The sequence below is a fragment of the Thermobia domestica genome, chromosome 8 (assembly GCF_964235325.1).
Source record: "Thermobia domestica chromosome 8, izTheDome1.hap1.1, whole genome shotgun sequence".
Classification (NCBI taxonomy): Eukaryota; Metazoa; Arthropoda; class Insecta; order Zygentoma; family Lepismatidae; genus Thermobia; species Thermobia domestica.
Window position 1 is genome coordinate 90,119,695 of NC_137461.1, and position 16,938 is coordinate 90,136,632.

Below are 16,938 nucleotides of genomic sequence, written 5' to 3' on the forward strand. Positions count from 1 at the left end.
GATCGATGAAATGAAGTGGGGTAATATGTAGTATTTTATTTTCATATCAGCAATGGGCAAGATACTGTCCAGCGTAAAGCATACATATAATTATTTGACAGATAGTACACAAGACATCGTTTCTTTAGCAGCTTCCTAGAAAAGAGAAGAATTCTATATTTGCTAGTAGATATTCTGTCATCGATACTTTTACTTTTGATCTTGTGTTATGGCACTGGCGAAAAGTCCCACGAGGTTTTTTTGGACCTACGCTTCGCAAAGGCTAATGCAACCTATGGTTCCAGGATTGGCATACGAGCCTTAGCGCTAAGACCCGAGTTACATTCCTGGATGTGGCTCATGTGATTTGGAAATATGTTATAGACGTAGTAGTTCCACTAGCAACTATGTGCCGGAAGCGACATTAAACTCCAATTCAATCAACGAAGACTAGATCTTTTACTCAAGTACTATCCAGTTAGATCCCAGCTCGCTCCAAATGAGCTTTCTGGTGAACAAGCACCGCATGCTTGGGTTTTCTCGGGGTTCTCCTGTTTCCTATCACTTTCTTCATTCCACCATTTCATTTATTTCTCATCATCACCGCCTGCTTTAGCCTAACCAGCATAACTGTGGGACTAAAACTTAAAGATTTCATTCCATTTCATTCAGCATCTTATTCACAGAACGAACTCTTTATCTGAAGTGTATTTCCAAAGAAGTTTTTAACATGTAATAGCATATGTAGAAAACAAGCAGCCTAGTCATGAATGTAGAGAGAGCTACAAGTTGAGTACTGTAAATGTATTTTGAAATTGAACAAGAAAAGCAATTCAAGATTATTTCCATGTGATTGGCTACTTTCGTGAACAATAACATTAATCACACAACGTGAATGAGTTTGGTTCATATGGCGTAATATTTTCTCAATTAATATTGAAATCGGAAATTGTAATTGATTTCTACCACTTCTGGTTTCAGTAGAGAAATTAGAGTGGAGACGGAATCTATTCTTGAGACGTTTAATTGATTGCGGAAAACAACTTCTCATTATCTATTACTACTGTTCGAATTAAGGGGAGATGAGGGAGATTTTCTCCTCTCGTAAAGTAATTTTCCCGCTCCGTCAAGGAAGAATTTGTTCCTTGCCAGCCTATTTATATCTTACATCACTGCGTATAAGAAAGCGTATATATACATATATCAGGAAACTTCAATAAAAGCTTGATTTGAACGTTATTTATTACCAGTTTTAATTTACAGCTATCGATGATAAAACCGAAAGTAGTTAAATTCTGCAATTTCCGGTTTGAATAGAAAGTTAAGGGAGAAGGTGGTATTTATTTTCAGAACGCTAAATGAACTTTAAAAAATGCTTCTTGCTAAGTATCGTTTCTTGTTCTATGTAGATCAATATTAAAATCAGAAATTGTACTGGACTCTCATCACTTCCGGTTTAAGTACACAGTTAATGATGGACATGACAGGCATTCTTGGGACGCTTAATCGACTGCAGAAAACTGTTTTCTCGCTGTCTATTATCGTATTTGCTCCATAGTGATTCAACGTTAAAACCGAAAATGGTTCACTTTTACCAATTCTGTTTTGAATACCACCTCCATCAACGAATACAATTCCTAATTTTTGATTCTCTACATTGTAGCCAAAATCGATAGTGATCCTCCATAGTTCTTTAGATTTTTTTTGTCTCCCGAATGGACGGACTCATACACACATACGAACAGACAAGGTAAATACGTAAAGGAGTTTCGGTAAATGGAACTCCTGAAAGATAAATAAACATTTTGTTATATTGACGATATATACCGTTTATTTTTCTATTTCCATATGACAAGACTGCAACTTGTCCAAATGATACTTAATACTTAATTGAGTTTTTTTTTTTTTTTTTTTTTTTTTTAAGTGTAGTGGAACCAGTGTTCGTAGCTTAAGAAAATTTCTCTTGACTGGCATAAAATTTTCCCTCTTTGTATCAAATTTTCCCTAGTTTAATTGTTCAGTGTCCAGCTTCTATGACAGAAGTTATATGATAAGATTAATTTAGCTATATTAAAGGAAGTGTCAACCACATTTATTTTATTCCTGTGCTTTTTGCTTCTATTTATTTTAATTTTTTCTTCACTAAAAAAAATACCCAGCCAAGAATGGATATAAGTTATGCTATTTTGAATACACACACACTATTGCCATTGTATTTGTTAATTTCTGAAGAATTAATTCTAAAGAATTAAGAAAAGTTTAAACACACGTACATTAGATAACCAGTCTACGCGAGAATTTCCTTGCAATTTTAAGTTTTATCGAAAAAAAACTTTCCTAGATTAGGGAAATTTCCCTCAAACTATGAACGCTGAGTGAAATAAGTCCGTCCACTTGAAAGTGAATGGTTAAAGTAGGGACGGTATCGGGACGAGACTTCATGGTCTCGTTTCAGTTAAGAAATAATGGTCATAGTCTCGTCTCGAATCGGGAATTACAGTCTCGGTCTCGACAGTCAAGTCTCAATCTCTTTTCGATAGTCTCGAAGTAAATTGTGTGAAATTAAAAACGTATAAGTAGTATCATTTTACGGCCTGTCATTTCCTCTTTTTGTTTTCCACTTCATGTTGGTTAGACACTTTTTCGGCTGAGCTTAGTTTCGTCTTGAATTACTAGTATCTGTATTGGTCTCGGTTTCGTCTCGAGCAAGTCTCAATGTGTGGATTCTCGATTTATAAACCCTTGTCTCGAAATCTCGAGAGAAGATGATACCATACCGAGACTAGTCTCGATCTCAGTCTCCAGGGCCAAGTCTCAATGTCGTGTAGGTCTGAATAGTCTCGAAATAAGTTGTATGAAACTAAAAATGTATGAGTAGTATCATTTTGCAGCCTGTTGTTTCCGCTTTTTGTTTTCCATTTCATTCTTGACTAGATATTTTCGATACTGAGCGTAGTCTCGTTTCGAAACAAGTCTCTGCTTCGATCTCGGTCTCACCTCGAAGAAGTCGCAGTATGTTGAGTCTCGGTATCATCTCGGTATATAAAAGCTCGTCTCGAAATTTTGAGACGAGCCTAGACCAAACCGAGTCTAGTCTCGTTTTCGGTACCATCCATAGGGCAAAGTCAGTATGTGTTTGCAAACGTCACACGGATGCCACGTCTTTAATTCTGGTATAGAGTAATATTAATTCCGCTGGTCAATATCTTCTTTCAAAAGCATAATTGTTACTCTTGAAGGTATACGTGTAATTGTTACCCTTGAAGGTGGATTATTCCCATACTCACATCTTCACTATCTCTGCACTATCACTGCAGCAACATTTGCAAACTTCCAGTATCACTTAGTAGCATGCTTCCGCTCTTTAAAGCCCAAATGTTCGTTTACCATTTTGATGTTACTCTTTTGCCATTATGGATTGCTCAGCTAGACCAACAATTAGTAGCCACGTGTTGGGGAAACATAATACTTTTTCACAGAAATTTAACCTTGCAGGTTGGAAAATAAAATTTCTATGTATAATACCGTCTTTGTTGCCGTTCTGGTACAGCGCAGGAATCCCATAATGTGCACTAAAGGTTGCAGCTTTAAGCATAACACATTCAAAAGTGGATTATTTAGTTCCCAGCACGTAAAATCAACATTATTGAGCATTTAATAGTAACAATATTAATGAATAGAGCAACCCAAAAGCATAAAAAGCATAAAAAGCATAAAAAGCATAATAGCAATTTAGACATATGTTTGGTACCTTGAACATGGTTGTGGTTATTTAAGGGTCCAGAAGAAACTAATTTTAAAAGCATAATAAAGCATAATTTTAGAAAATAAAGCATAATTTAAAATATATACAGTAGCACAATTCTTGGAAAATTCTGTTTAACTGCAAGTTTAACATACTATATTAATATTTTTTTTAACCAAAATCCTGCGGTATTTCCGCAACAGCTTTTATAGAGGGAGTTTGGCTACGAGCATATAATGTGAAGTACTCACCAACTACCTCTATAAAAATTATTGCAGAAGTACCAAAGGATTCTGAAACACGGATATTTGGATAGGGCACATATTAGTTCCTAAGTGAAGTCTTGACTCGACTATGATAGGTCCCATAGTTTTGTAGCTATGGACCTTTAAAGTTCTTCTTTTTTCATGATTTCGGCAGCCTATAACTCTGAAAGGAAGCGTTTGTGCATCCAGGTTGGTCTATACTTTTTGTCTTATCTTCGTGTCAGGAATTACCTCCCAAATGTTGTCGGTGTTGTTTTGAAACACCCTGTAGATATATAGATATATAGCCCTATAGATATATAGATATAGATAGATAGATATCAATACACACTTATATTACTTTTATACTTTCTTTATCACATAATAGCAGAAGGATGATCATTTAGTCGCAGGAAACAAATAAATCATTTGTCACGGCAAACATAATAATGTATTAAAGGAGTAGCTATAGTATATGTGCAGATATCTGATTTGTTATTTGTGATGAACTTATTAGTAAGATATTTTATTCTTCTTGACATGAATTGTGCTGTTTATAAACAGGAGAAGGAAGATAATCCAGTTACGGAATCCTCACCATACGGAGTGCACCAATGGTGCAGATATATCATACCTGATGTTAACTTGTACAAAAAAATAACATAAATAATGCCATAGATGCAATACTAACAATAAATAATAAACTTTTACTATTGATAAAGAAAAACAATAAGGACGTATAAAAATAGAGATAATATTATACTGTATCTAATAGAGACCAAACGAGTCAATTTCATATGACAGTTTAAAGTATGTATACTATTTTTTATGCATAAGGTACCATATTTAAAGCTTCGAATTCTTCGACAGACTTCGCGAAGGTAAAGAGTTGAATTGAGTTGTTTTGAGTTTTACGTCCCGTTCAGCAGCGAGGCTATATGAGACGTGGACCTACTGATTAACGTGGAATCCGAATAACATGAGCTCCCGCCGGGAAACGAACCCGGGGCGAAGACAGAGTTTGACTAAATAATAAGGGCCCGTCCACATATTACATAACGCTATTTTTGACCAATTTTTACCCCCTCCCTTCCTCTTGTCACACTTCGTAACGAAAGGCCGAACCCCTCCCCTCTTTGTTATGTAACACTTTTGATTTTTTTTCGCCAATTTTGCTTATTTTGGGAATTATTTTTAACAGTAGAACTTTTTATTACAAAATGTTTGTATTCTGAATATATTTGTAGTGTTCTTTCGCCAACAAAGCAAAGTATTAAAAAATAGAAGTACCGTAATAATATTTTAATCAGTTTTAATTCTTCGAAATTGCATACTATGTTTTCCCAAAATCACACCCATCCTTTTAGGTCACCGATAATTGGCAAGATGGAAATTTTGCCGGAAGATGCGAGTAGAACACTTAAAAAACACTTAAAAACACTTAAAAAACACTATTATCTTAAGAACTGATATCGATCTTTCTTTCCGGGATCCAAGATGCTTTGTGTATTTGAAGTTCGCCAGTGTCGATGATGCAAAGAAATTTTCTTCCTCGTCGACCACAGATTCAAAGCCGCTGCACACGTGAAGAAGCAGGGACATCTCGTTTGTGAATAAGTTTTCTAGTATCTTCTTTGGACTTCGGACTTCAGTTAACCCCTTTTCAAATTCTTGTTGTTCTAAATCAGTCCCAGAATGCGAATTAACTCGATTTCTCCAGAAATATTCAAATTCAAAAATTGAAAAAAAAAAAAAAAAAAAAAAGATCAGTACGAGATGAATTAGGTTTTTAATAACTTATTTTATTTTGCAAATCATGGATCTTTCCATGGCGGAAAATATTACTTCACGAAAAAGAGTTGAATATGTTTCACATGCGAAACCCCCTAGAAGAATAGAGTGGGCAAGGGCGCCCATCAGGGGGGCAAGATGGGGCGTTTGCCTCCCCTAGAGCAAATTGCACTTCGAAATATCAAAAACCCAATAGAATTTTTAGAATAGTTACATCAAAATTTGAAACTATATTTGAAATGTCGCTTATACTTGCCCTCCCTTGGAAACCACAACATGGGCGCCCTTGAGAGTGGGTAATGATTCAAATCAAAAGTTTTAAATAATATTCTCAGAAATAGCGATACGAGTGGGAAGGCGAGGGCATTCTCAAGCAGTGGTTACGATCACTAACAATTAACTCCAGAAAAGCGTGTGCCGTAAATACAATGCTGCGATAGCCACAAAATGGAGTTTTATTGTATTGTAATACACGCAGGGTTGGTCACCAGTCATGTTGGTGTCTTCGAATACCTTCTACATGACTCAATTTATATAGGCTATATGTTTGCAATTTCCTGAAAAACAGAAATACATTTATTTATAAAAAGAAAAGAACTGAATAAAATTATTTGTTTAAAAGATTGCATATAAACCTGAAAATAAAAATAAAAATCATAGCAAAAATTGCGTTACGTAACGTAACGTAACGACCCCTCCTCCCCCTTGTCACACTTCGTAACGCAAAGCCGAACCCCCTTTCCCCCCTTTGCCGCGTTACATAATATGTGGACGGTCCCTAACACAAATTCCCTGTTTTTAGACGACATTAAATTTCTTCGTAGATATGATTTTGGTCTATTAATGTTGGATTAGATATTTAAAGTGTCCACTTTATCGAAAGTATTACTTGATATTATAAAATCGTTAGTAAATAGGGTCAAAATACACCTCCTTCAAACCATTGAAAGCGTGAATCTGGTTTTGAAGTTCTAGCCGGAAAACTTTGAGACCTAACTCAACCGGATCGAGTAATTTTGTAGGGTCTAGTACATCTCTTCATAAATGTCGATGTTTACGAACTGTGCTCTATCTATACAATATACTTTAGAACATATAACCGGGATCCATGGGCGGCGATTAGGGGGGGGCAAAGGGGGGCAGTTGCCCCCTCACTTTTTTGAAGTGACCCATCATTGTATATCATTTGGAAATGTAAAGTTATTGTATGTATTACTGGTTCATAGAAAAAATGATGCCATATAATATTTGCCGTTACGTGAGTACGTATTGGTTGTCTTCCCGTGGAGTTATGAAAACTGCACGAATTATGTTTTAATTGCCACGGAAATTGGCCCAAAATTAACCTATTTTAGATCCACAATTCCAGCGTACTTTCATTTCTTCTTACAAGGGCTTGATATGTTAGTCAGCCGCTTTGAAACTAATTGATATACCATTTAGAAAAAAGAAAGAAAGAAAAAAGGAAAAGTTTTTCACAAGTTATTCTTTAATTGCACAAAAATTCACAGTTCCTGAAATGTCTTTTCTTCTTTCTAATAGTAAGGAATATTTATTAAAAGGAGAATAACAAGAAACAACTTCTATCTTTTATATTGTTTTGCAGTGTAATATACTAGTGAAGTAATGTGTTTAGGAGTGTACGAGAGTATAAACAACTAAATTTAGTGAATTCAACAGAATTCTAGATTTTAGGATTATTTTGTATAATTGGAGTGTGGAGTAATTCTAAGATTGTTGAGTTTAGATGTATTCCAAGAAAGTGAAAACTGCACCTAATGGCAATGAACATGTTTCGGGAAGCTGCAAATGTATTTATTTAAATGTCGTAGCATATGCTTGTAGTATTTACTGTCTTTCTAAGAGTAATAACATACATTTAACAGCATGTGTAGAATTAAAAATATAAGATGTTCATTAATCTCCAGTTTCAATATAACTTTTGAAAAACAAGGCTCATTATTCATTATTGTGATTAATATTATCCTTTATATTTACTTGTTTTGCAAATTTCTTATTAAATAATTAGATCATACAATTTTCCAGACAGAATTTTAAGATGTTCATGAGCAATGAATCAAATTTCTTCTTACACCATCGTTGTATGAGAGTACAAAGGGCTAGTACCTACTTGCGTTTCTCTTGTCAATTTACTTAATAAAATATGAAATACGATATACAGTATTTTAACTGAAGAATATATTATCCTATTAGTTATACAACCTTTCGTCAAACGAAGTGTTAGCATCAACCAGGAAAACCAACATTGACATACAAATATTCAGATCATGTCTTGCCCCCCCCCACTTTTAACGTCCAATCGCCGCCACTGCCGGGATCAAAAGGGTTTCAAATATTTATTTTGGGGTTCTCTAAATGGTTTTGTATATCGTGTTTAATATATTTTTTTCGCTATCCATATCTGTATGTAAATGCCAGTTCTACTCATTAAAAAAAAAGGGAAAAAGAAAGAAAGAATGCTACTATAATGGAATTAGATGTTGTCGGAGGTATATTATTATTATTATTATTATTATTATTATTATTATTATTATTATTATTATTATTATTATTATTATTATTATTTGTTCAAATGTGTATGTATAATTTTAAACTTTACTGGAGTAAACAATTCTAGTTGTACGTGTATTTTTAAATCTAATAATATTTCTATCTTCTTATCGTTTCAGATATTGTCTTTGAAGATATGGTCTTCTCATTACTGATTATTCAGACTGTATACCACCAAGAAAGAAAATACATATAGAATAAGAGTTTCTAATTTCTCAGTTGAGAGATAAATATAGCTATAAACAATGACAGTTTTCAACTTACCTCTACCCTTAATATCCAGAGTAGCATTTGGACCAACTTTGTTTGGAACTAGTTTTCTATTCATCCCTATTCTCACAGCTATCATGGCGTACTATAATTACAACTTACAAGACCCAGAGCAATATCCAATCAACGTTGCAGAAGTGGATCCCGAATACGATTTTATAGTTGTAGGCGCAGGTTCTGCTGGAAATGTTGTTGCTAATAGACTTAGTGAAATTCCTCACTGGAAAGTGTTATTATTAGAAGCTGGTGGTCAAGAAACTGAGGTAACCGATGTGCCTAGCATGGCTGGTTACATGCAGCTAACTGAAATGGATTGGCAATTCAAAACAGAGCCAGATTTTCGCTCGTGTCTTGGAATGAAGAACAAACGATGCAATTGGCCGAGAGGTAAAGTCATCGGTGGATCAAGTGTGCTCAATTACATGCTTTACGTCAGAGGAAACAAGAATGATTTTGATATTTGGGAAAGATTGGGTAATTACGGTTGGGGGTATAAAGACGTGCTTCCTTACTTCAGGAAGTCCGAAGATAACAGAAACCCGTATTTGGCCAAAAATCCGTACCATTCCACTGGAGGATACTTAACAGTACAAGATGTACCGTGGCACTCACCTTTGGCAGCTGCATTTGTACAAGCGGGAGAGGAAATGGGTTACGAAAACAGAGACATTAATGGTGAGAAACAGACAGGATTCATGATTCCTCAAGGAACTATCAGACGTGGATCTCGTTGTAGCACTGCGAAAGCATTTATTAGGCCGATTCGTCATCGAAAGAACTTGCATGTGGCTCTGTACTCCCAAGCTACTAAAGTGATCATTGACCCAGTCACAAAAATTGTCTATGGAGTAGAGTTTGAGAGGGATGGGAAGATTCACATGGTAAGGTCAAGGAAAGAAGTCATTTTGTCAAGTGGGACAGTCAATTCTGCTCATTTGTTAATGCTTTCCGGTATTGGACCAAGTGAAGATCTCAACAAAGTTGGGATTAGAGTGATTCAAGATCTCAAAGTTGGTCATAATCTTCAAGATCATGTTGGAGTTGGAGGTTTGACCTTTCTAACAGATAAAGCAGTTGGAGTCGTAGAAAATCGTTTATTCAACATTCCAGCAGCTCTTAGGTATGCAATCCACGGTGACGGACCATTAACCAATCTCGGAGGCATTGACGGTATTTCTTTCATCAACACCAAATATGCTAATAGTTCGATTGATTTCCCAGACATTCAATTCCATTTCATCGCCGGTTCTACTAACTCTGATGGTGGTTCGCAGCTTCGTAAAATTCACGGCCTAACCGACGAATTATATGACACAGTATATAAACCAATAAACAACAAAGATGCATGGAGTGTTATACCAGTACTTCTTCACCCTAAAAGTCGTGGTGTCATTAAAATTCGAAGCAGTAACCCTTTTGCTTACCCACTTATCTATCCAAACTATTTTGCTGAGGAGGAAGATCTCAAAGCCCTCGTAGAAAGTATAAAAATTGTTCTAGCCATGAGTAAAACAAAAGCTTTCAGAAGATTCGGTAGCCGCTTCCATGATATACCATTTCCTGCATGTACCCATATCCCTTTGTGGACTGACGATTACTGGGCATGTATGATCCGTCAATATACTTTTACGATATATCATCCTGTGGGAACGTGTAAAATGGGACCCCGTTGGGATCCAGACGCAGTTGTGGACCCAGAATTACGAGTGTATGGAGTTCGAGGTTTAAGAGTGATCGATGCGTCTATTATGCCCACTATAGTTGGTGCCAATACAAATGCTCCAACCATAATGATTGGAGAAAAGGGTTCAGATCTAATCAAAAGTTTCTGGTTGAAGCAAAAATAATACACAGTATTCCATGTACAAAATACTGTATGATTGTGATGTGTGATAAAAGTAATTTTAGGTTCTAGTGAAATGTGAACTAATTTATGTTACGTGGTGGACTAATTTGTGATATGTTTTAAACAAGTGTGTGAGTCTTATAACTTCGTGCCATAAACTTTAGAAATCAAGTTCCTAATGCCACGTGTATTATTCGTGGTTATATGTAAGTGTACAAAGGTATGTGTATGATTAATGTGTGTGTATATATATATATATATACTGTATATCTATCACTGTGACTTATCAGTACTACTGAAGAACTTATGTACGAAGTGATTTCTTGTTCTAGTGTTTTAAGAAATATTACTTACGTAATTCCAGTTATATATTAGTGGTTGATTAAACTGCGTGAATAGTAGGGGAATGTAGATTTTTATAGAATAGATCACTTAAAATACTAATGTACCATGTTTGTAAAATATGTTTACAAGTTGTGCATAAGGAATTTAGTTGGGGTATAATATAGACATTCATGTAAACTGGTTATAAATGACAGCCAGCTAACAATTCAATATGTTTCATTTTAATGTACTTGTGTTGATATTCAAAGACATTTAAATTCAATTTTCCAGCCACAAGGTGCATCCAAAAAGCAACTGATTTTTTACAAATGACAGTCAGCTACCTTAATAATGTTATCATAATACATGACAGCACTGGAAAGATCTTTGTCTAAGCTTCCTATTAAAACCTGTTTGAACATGTTTGATGGAGTTCGTGTCTGGGTAAGCGAACGACAAATGCATAGGCCCTATAGTGTGAAGTCGTCGTACGCAGTAGCGCACGCAGGAATTTATTTCGGGAGGGGACCAAATTCAATATGAGGGTATTTAATAATAAAATTTCTAAAATTGCCCCTAAAATTAGACTAAATTTACACAAAAGTCGAAATTTCGGGGGGGAATCCGGACCTCCAGGATCCATCCCCTGCGTATGTCCCGGTCGTACGAAACTGTTGCATACCAGCTTTCGTCGACGCCACGATGCACTTCAAGAAGTTATTGTCCCGTACTGCAGTAGCCAGCAGATCCTCACAGTACTCTTCCTATTGGCTTTTTGCTGTTCTGTCAAAAGACAGAGACATTTTGCAGAACAAGTACACACGTTCCTAATTTTTAAGGTCCTTGATTAAAATTAACCTAAACCTTCCTTTATCTAAAGCATTGTTGGCAGGTGTTGCGTGACCACATGTCTATCAGCTCTCACAGAGCACGAAATTTTTCCATATTTTCTTCATTTCTTGACGTTCAAAAGAGTTCTGACCATTACACTAAGTGTCTATATTTGAAACTGTTGTTACCATTGACACGGCTGAGTTTTCGATAATGTTTCATCATCATACAGTGTTCTCATTATTTGCAATGTTTCGGTAAAAGATTTATCCAATTTGTAACAGTTTTATGTTAGAATGTTGTTCTATATCGATACGCGCGTTTAGTACGACGACTTCACACTATATGAATTTATCCCATATTTACCCAGATACAAACTGCATCAAACCGGTGTAAACATGCCCTAATTGGAAGCTTAGACAAAAGTATTTCCCGTATTGTAATACTACGTTAACATTTTTAAGGGAGCTGACTGTTTTAAGACAGTCTTTAGATTGCAGTAATTTAAAAATAACCTGAATGAATAATTTTATTGGAATCAGCTCAAAAAAAAAAAAAAAATCTTAAATAATCGATATAACATGAAACAGAATATATTGGTATTATAAAAATCATGAGAGAAATTATAGAAAGAAAAAAAATGTATGTTACTTCACCATCTGTATATGAAAGTATTTGTTGTCTGTTTGAATAATTGATAATAATAAGTACTTACAATAACTTTATTTGATTTTTGCTAGTTTATAAGATACATTTAAGATATATAATTTGCCGGCATATAAGATGAACTATTTTTCTCCGAAAATAACTCTTGAAAATAGAGTGTTTTAACAAAGGTTACAGAAAAATTTATTTTAATTTCAAGAAGATGTTTTTCGATTCCATGCCGTTTAGTGTCTTTGTTATTTCATTACGAAGTAAAAAAGTATTTCAGTTGTGTACAGTTCAGTGACTCAGTAAACACAGTTTGGATACAATCGCTTTATTTATCGTTTCAATGTGTGCTTTCCTTGACATGCTCCATAGTAATGTTTCTTCAATTGTGGTCTGCGGATTATAAGTGATACTAGAAGTTAGCAATTGTGGTCCTCCTGGATTGAACATTAACCCACAAAGGATAGAAAAAAAAATAATTTATGTGAATTAGCATCACACACACACTGTGTAGCTGAGAATCGCAAACAGTTTGGAAATTAGATAAGTTTTTTTTTTTCATTGTCTCTCCCAGGACTGACATTTATAAAATGTATTGCCTTTAACACATTAGAAGAAAAAATTATTGTTTTAATACCAATATAAAACGAATTTTAATTAATATATACAAGAGCAGATCCAAGGGGGGGCTATAGGGGCTATAGCCTCCCCTTTACCCTCAGGTATACACTGGATAAAATGGACTTCAATCCTGTTTTACACTGGATAAAGCAGCAAATTATGGTTTAGCCCCTCCCTTGATCATATCCTGGATCCGCCATATATATAATGATAGAAAATCTGCTTTCTACAGGGACAAGGGTATTACGGTCGGTAAAACATTCTTACTAATAAATGTGGTACTTATTTTTTTAATAGTTTAAGAAACGCTGCTTTCTTAATATTCCTAAAGAACCTTGCAAGTATATATTTAGTTAGTTAAACATCGTTGACTTTGATCCCTAGTTAAAAAGTCATTTTACATTAGCTGTTTGCATACAGTCTTTGAAATACATTTTTTTTCAGCAGCGGAAAGGTTTCTGGTGTTTTTCAACAGTTCATGGAAAACAATTGATTTTTCTTTTTATTTTAACACATTCTTTAAAACTATTAAGCCAGGTCTTTCAAAACATACAACTTCTTATTTTTACAATAATTGTTCTAACATTTAAATATCGTTTTCATTAACATATTTTGGGAAAGAAATAAAAGACACGGAAAGTCGCACTAGACTGTCTCGTTCCAATTCCTTAGTAAATCATGTTGTCCTGCAGTTATTAATGAAATATATTCTTCTCAAATACGAACAAAATTCTAAGTTTTTTTTTTTTTTTTTTTTTTTTTGCAAAACTTCACCGAAAGAAAATTCATTCGAAAAGTCAACTACCCCTTGTAGATTTTTCCATAAGAAATAACACGCTATATGCTAGGGTTATTAATGAAATACAGTACGATTATATATTAAATTTTTGTTTATAAAATCACATGAGTGGTATTTTGAAAGATTTGGGGAAAAATGCTCACCCCAAAAGTAAACTACCCCTTGTGGATATTCTCATGTGAGTGATTTATGGAACATTATAAGAATAATAATGGAACATTTATTTAAATAATTAATACTTTCTTGACCAGAGTATATACTTATTTATTAAAATTTTTAAAAAGTCGTAACGGTTTCAATAACTGAACATTATCTTATGTTATTTTATAACTTAACATTGTCAAACAATATTATTTTAATGTTATGAAGATATTTTTGCTAGTTAATGTCTGATGAAGGTAATGTTAAGTTATTGAAACCGTTATGACTTTTTTTTAAAAAAAAAAATAGTAAATAAGTACATACTCTGGTCAGAAAAGTATTACCGTAATTATTTAAGTAATAGTTCCAGAATCAAGATGAATGAAGAAACATTTATTTATGAAATTATGACCAAAATGCCCGTGTCATTTGCAGAAAGTATTCTGACAAGAAACTCATCCCTAAGAGTAAACTATCCCTTGGATTTTTTCGTAAGGAATAATTTATACAACATGGTAGAGTTATTAGTAAAATATTTATTTATGAAATATGAACAAAATGGCATTACTCATTGTTGAGAAAATCGTCCAGAAAAAACACTCCGAAATATAATAAGCTACCCCTCGTATATTTATTTAAGCACAAATGAGTTATATCATATCAGGTTATTAATGAAATATGAACAAAATCGCCAGAGGCGTTTTTGAGAAAATCGTCCAAAAAACACCACCAAAAATAAATTGCCCCTCCTTGATTATTTTTAGGACAAATGAGTTATGCCATATTGTCAAGCTTCTAATGAAATATTAATTTATGAAATGTGACCAAAATCACGTGAGTCATCTTCCAGAAAATCATGTCTTTCTGTTTTGCCGAATGCCTTTGGCTACTAAATTATTGCACACCTGGGGAGGCGGCCATATACGGCGAATCAAGAATTCTGTTTGGCCGAAAACTAGTTAAAGGGAATTCATATTCAGAAAAGGATTTTTCTAAGCAAAGTTTAAACTTTTTTTTTTTTTTAGCTTGATTTGTGCGTTGTTGCCAATTTTTATTGAGAGTTAGGCAAAACGCTCCACTTAGTGTTACGTGCAGAATTTTTTTCTTTTCTACAAAATTTCTAAATTAAAGGTAATATTTTTTTATTCATTGTTATCCCTCATTAACTGTATTTAAGACTGCGAGAGACAAGAGCTTTATTATTCGACATAATTTCGGCATTTCCTTGATAAGATAAAAGAATTGTGTGGTTTAAAAAATTTCATATGATTGCCGAACATGAGAATTGAGCTTTCAAGCTTCTGTATAATCCACTACATCATTCCACACCAGGGTTGGAAAAAATACATTTTTTTAAAAAGAAAAAAACAAAACGTGTGTTTAAAATATGAAAAAGGTATTTAAAATGTTTTAAACATGTTTTAAAACACAAACGAAAAAAATACATGTTTTAAACATTTTGAACAGTTTAAAACGTGATTTTAAACATATTTCAAAATCACGTATTTATTAAGACCGTGACCGTGATCTTGCTCTTGCAACCGATCTTTTCATTTATTTTATTCTCGTTAAGACTTACACTGTGTTGGGTACAGAATATTTCAGTATAGATTAGTAATTCTCAACTTATTCATATCACGACCCTCTTTTATTACACCCTCTTGCCAGTGACTCTCATACAGTAAGTATTTTCTTGGTTATAACAAGCTTTTAAGGTAGATTTTAAAATCTACCTACTATAGAGATTTCACACAATCTATCAATATACTGTACATGGCAAAACAAAAGTTCTCACTATCCTTGTGTGTTGAGAACGGGTTGAGGGAGAATGATGAAACTTGGAAGTGGTCTGACACATTAGATGGTGCTATCAAGCATCATGGCTAGGGATGTAAAATACCTGGGTATTTATTTCAGCGGGTAAATACCCGGGTATTTACCCAAAATGGGTATTTTAGTGGGTATTTTATGTTTTAGTTAGCAATAAATGGATTTTATCGTTGTCAATGAAAAATATAATGGTCATCACCTGCAACAGGAACACTAAGTAACCACCTAATTAATCATTTTTTTCTAGTAATTAAAGAATCAATTTGATATTTATTAAGTAATACAGTACGGATTTCCTACCAATTCACCATAATTTTCTTTCTACTTACACTAAATTTCCTTCTATTACCCTTGGCAGAAAATAATTATCCATTCTACCCTGTGAATTCTTACCTTGGTGTGCCCCTGAGACGTCCAATCAACTACGCGGTAGAATTTGGTAATGGATCAAACCAACAGGAAAATTTAAAATTTATGACAGAACGTAACGATGACTAAAAAAAAAGTCAAGTCAGTTGTCACCAAACCAGTCATACACTATTATTAAGTATTCTGCCTGCCAGCATCTCCTGGTATTAATGACACGGAATTTAAGTTCTTCCTTAGGTTCGCCTCTTGTGAAACTTTCTTCATTTTTTTTTAATCTGGCTCATTTTCTTTTATCTTTCAATACATTCTCCAGTTTTTTTTTTTTTTTAAATCACCGATGAACACACAATAACTAAAATATTTAAGTAACAGCAGGATCTCTATTACTAAAGAAATACGTTTTCTTTTGGCTTACCAAATTTATTAATGGCGGAAAATGAATTATTAATAATTGCTTTGATATTTTAAAGATTCAAAGTTACAACAATTTTATTATATATATATATATATATATATATATATATATATATATATATATATATATATATATATATTATATATATATATATATTGTTAACATTACCTTAATTTTTTTTAATAGCAATGATGAAAACAACCTTTTTAATAATTGAAAAAAAACTCAACTGACATTACAGATACGGCTGGTTACTTTCTCCACGCAAAATAATGTTATTTTTGTTACTTTATCTATAGGCAATGAAATGTACTGAATTGTCGAGTATGCAAAGAATTGGACCAATAAGTTTCTTAAGTTTTACACCTGATTTACAGAATTAATAAATTAATCTGTTTAAGAAACTACACTGTAACAACGAAGTTGTTGATATAGTTATATCATAGTAAAGAAACTCGACTTTAGTAACTAGCGCGTAACCTTGAAAATACTTAGAAACTTAAAAAA

General features: G+C 33.7%; 1 pseudogene across 1 annotated transcript in view; it reads left to right on the plus strand.

The window, feature by feature from the left end:
- Positions 1-12,579, plus strand: part of LOC145693066 (glucose dehydrogenase [FAD, quinone] pseudogene) — a 43,189-nt pseudogene extending 30,610 nt beyond the window's left edge. Inside the window, exon 2 of the transcript XR_014132707.1 lies at positions 8,451-12,579. The product of XR_014132707.1 is annotated as a glucose dehydrogenase [FAD, quinone] pseudogene (transcript). The remainder of the gene's footprint in view (positions 1-8,450) is intronic.
- The last annotated feature ends 4,359 nt before the right edge of the window (positions 12,580-16,938 follow it).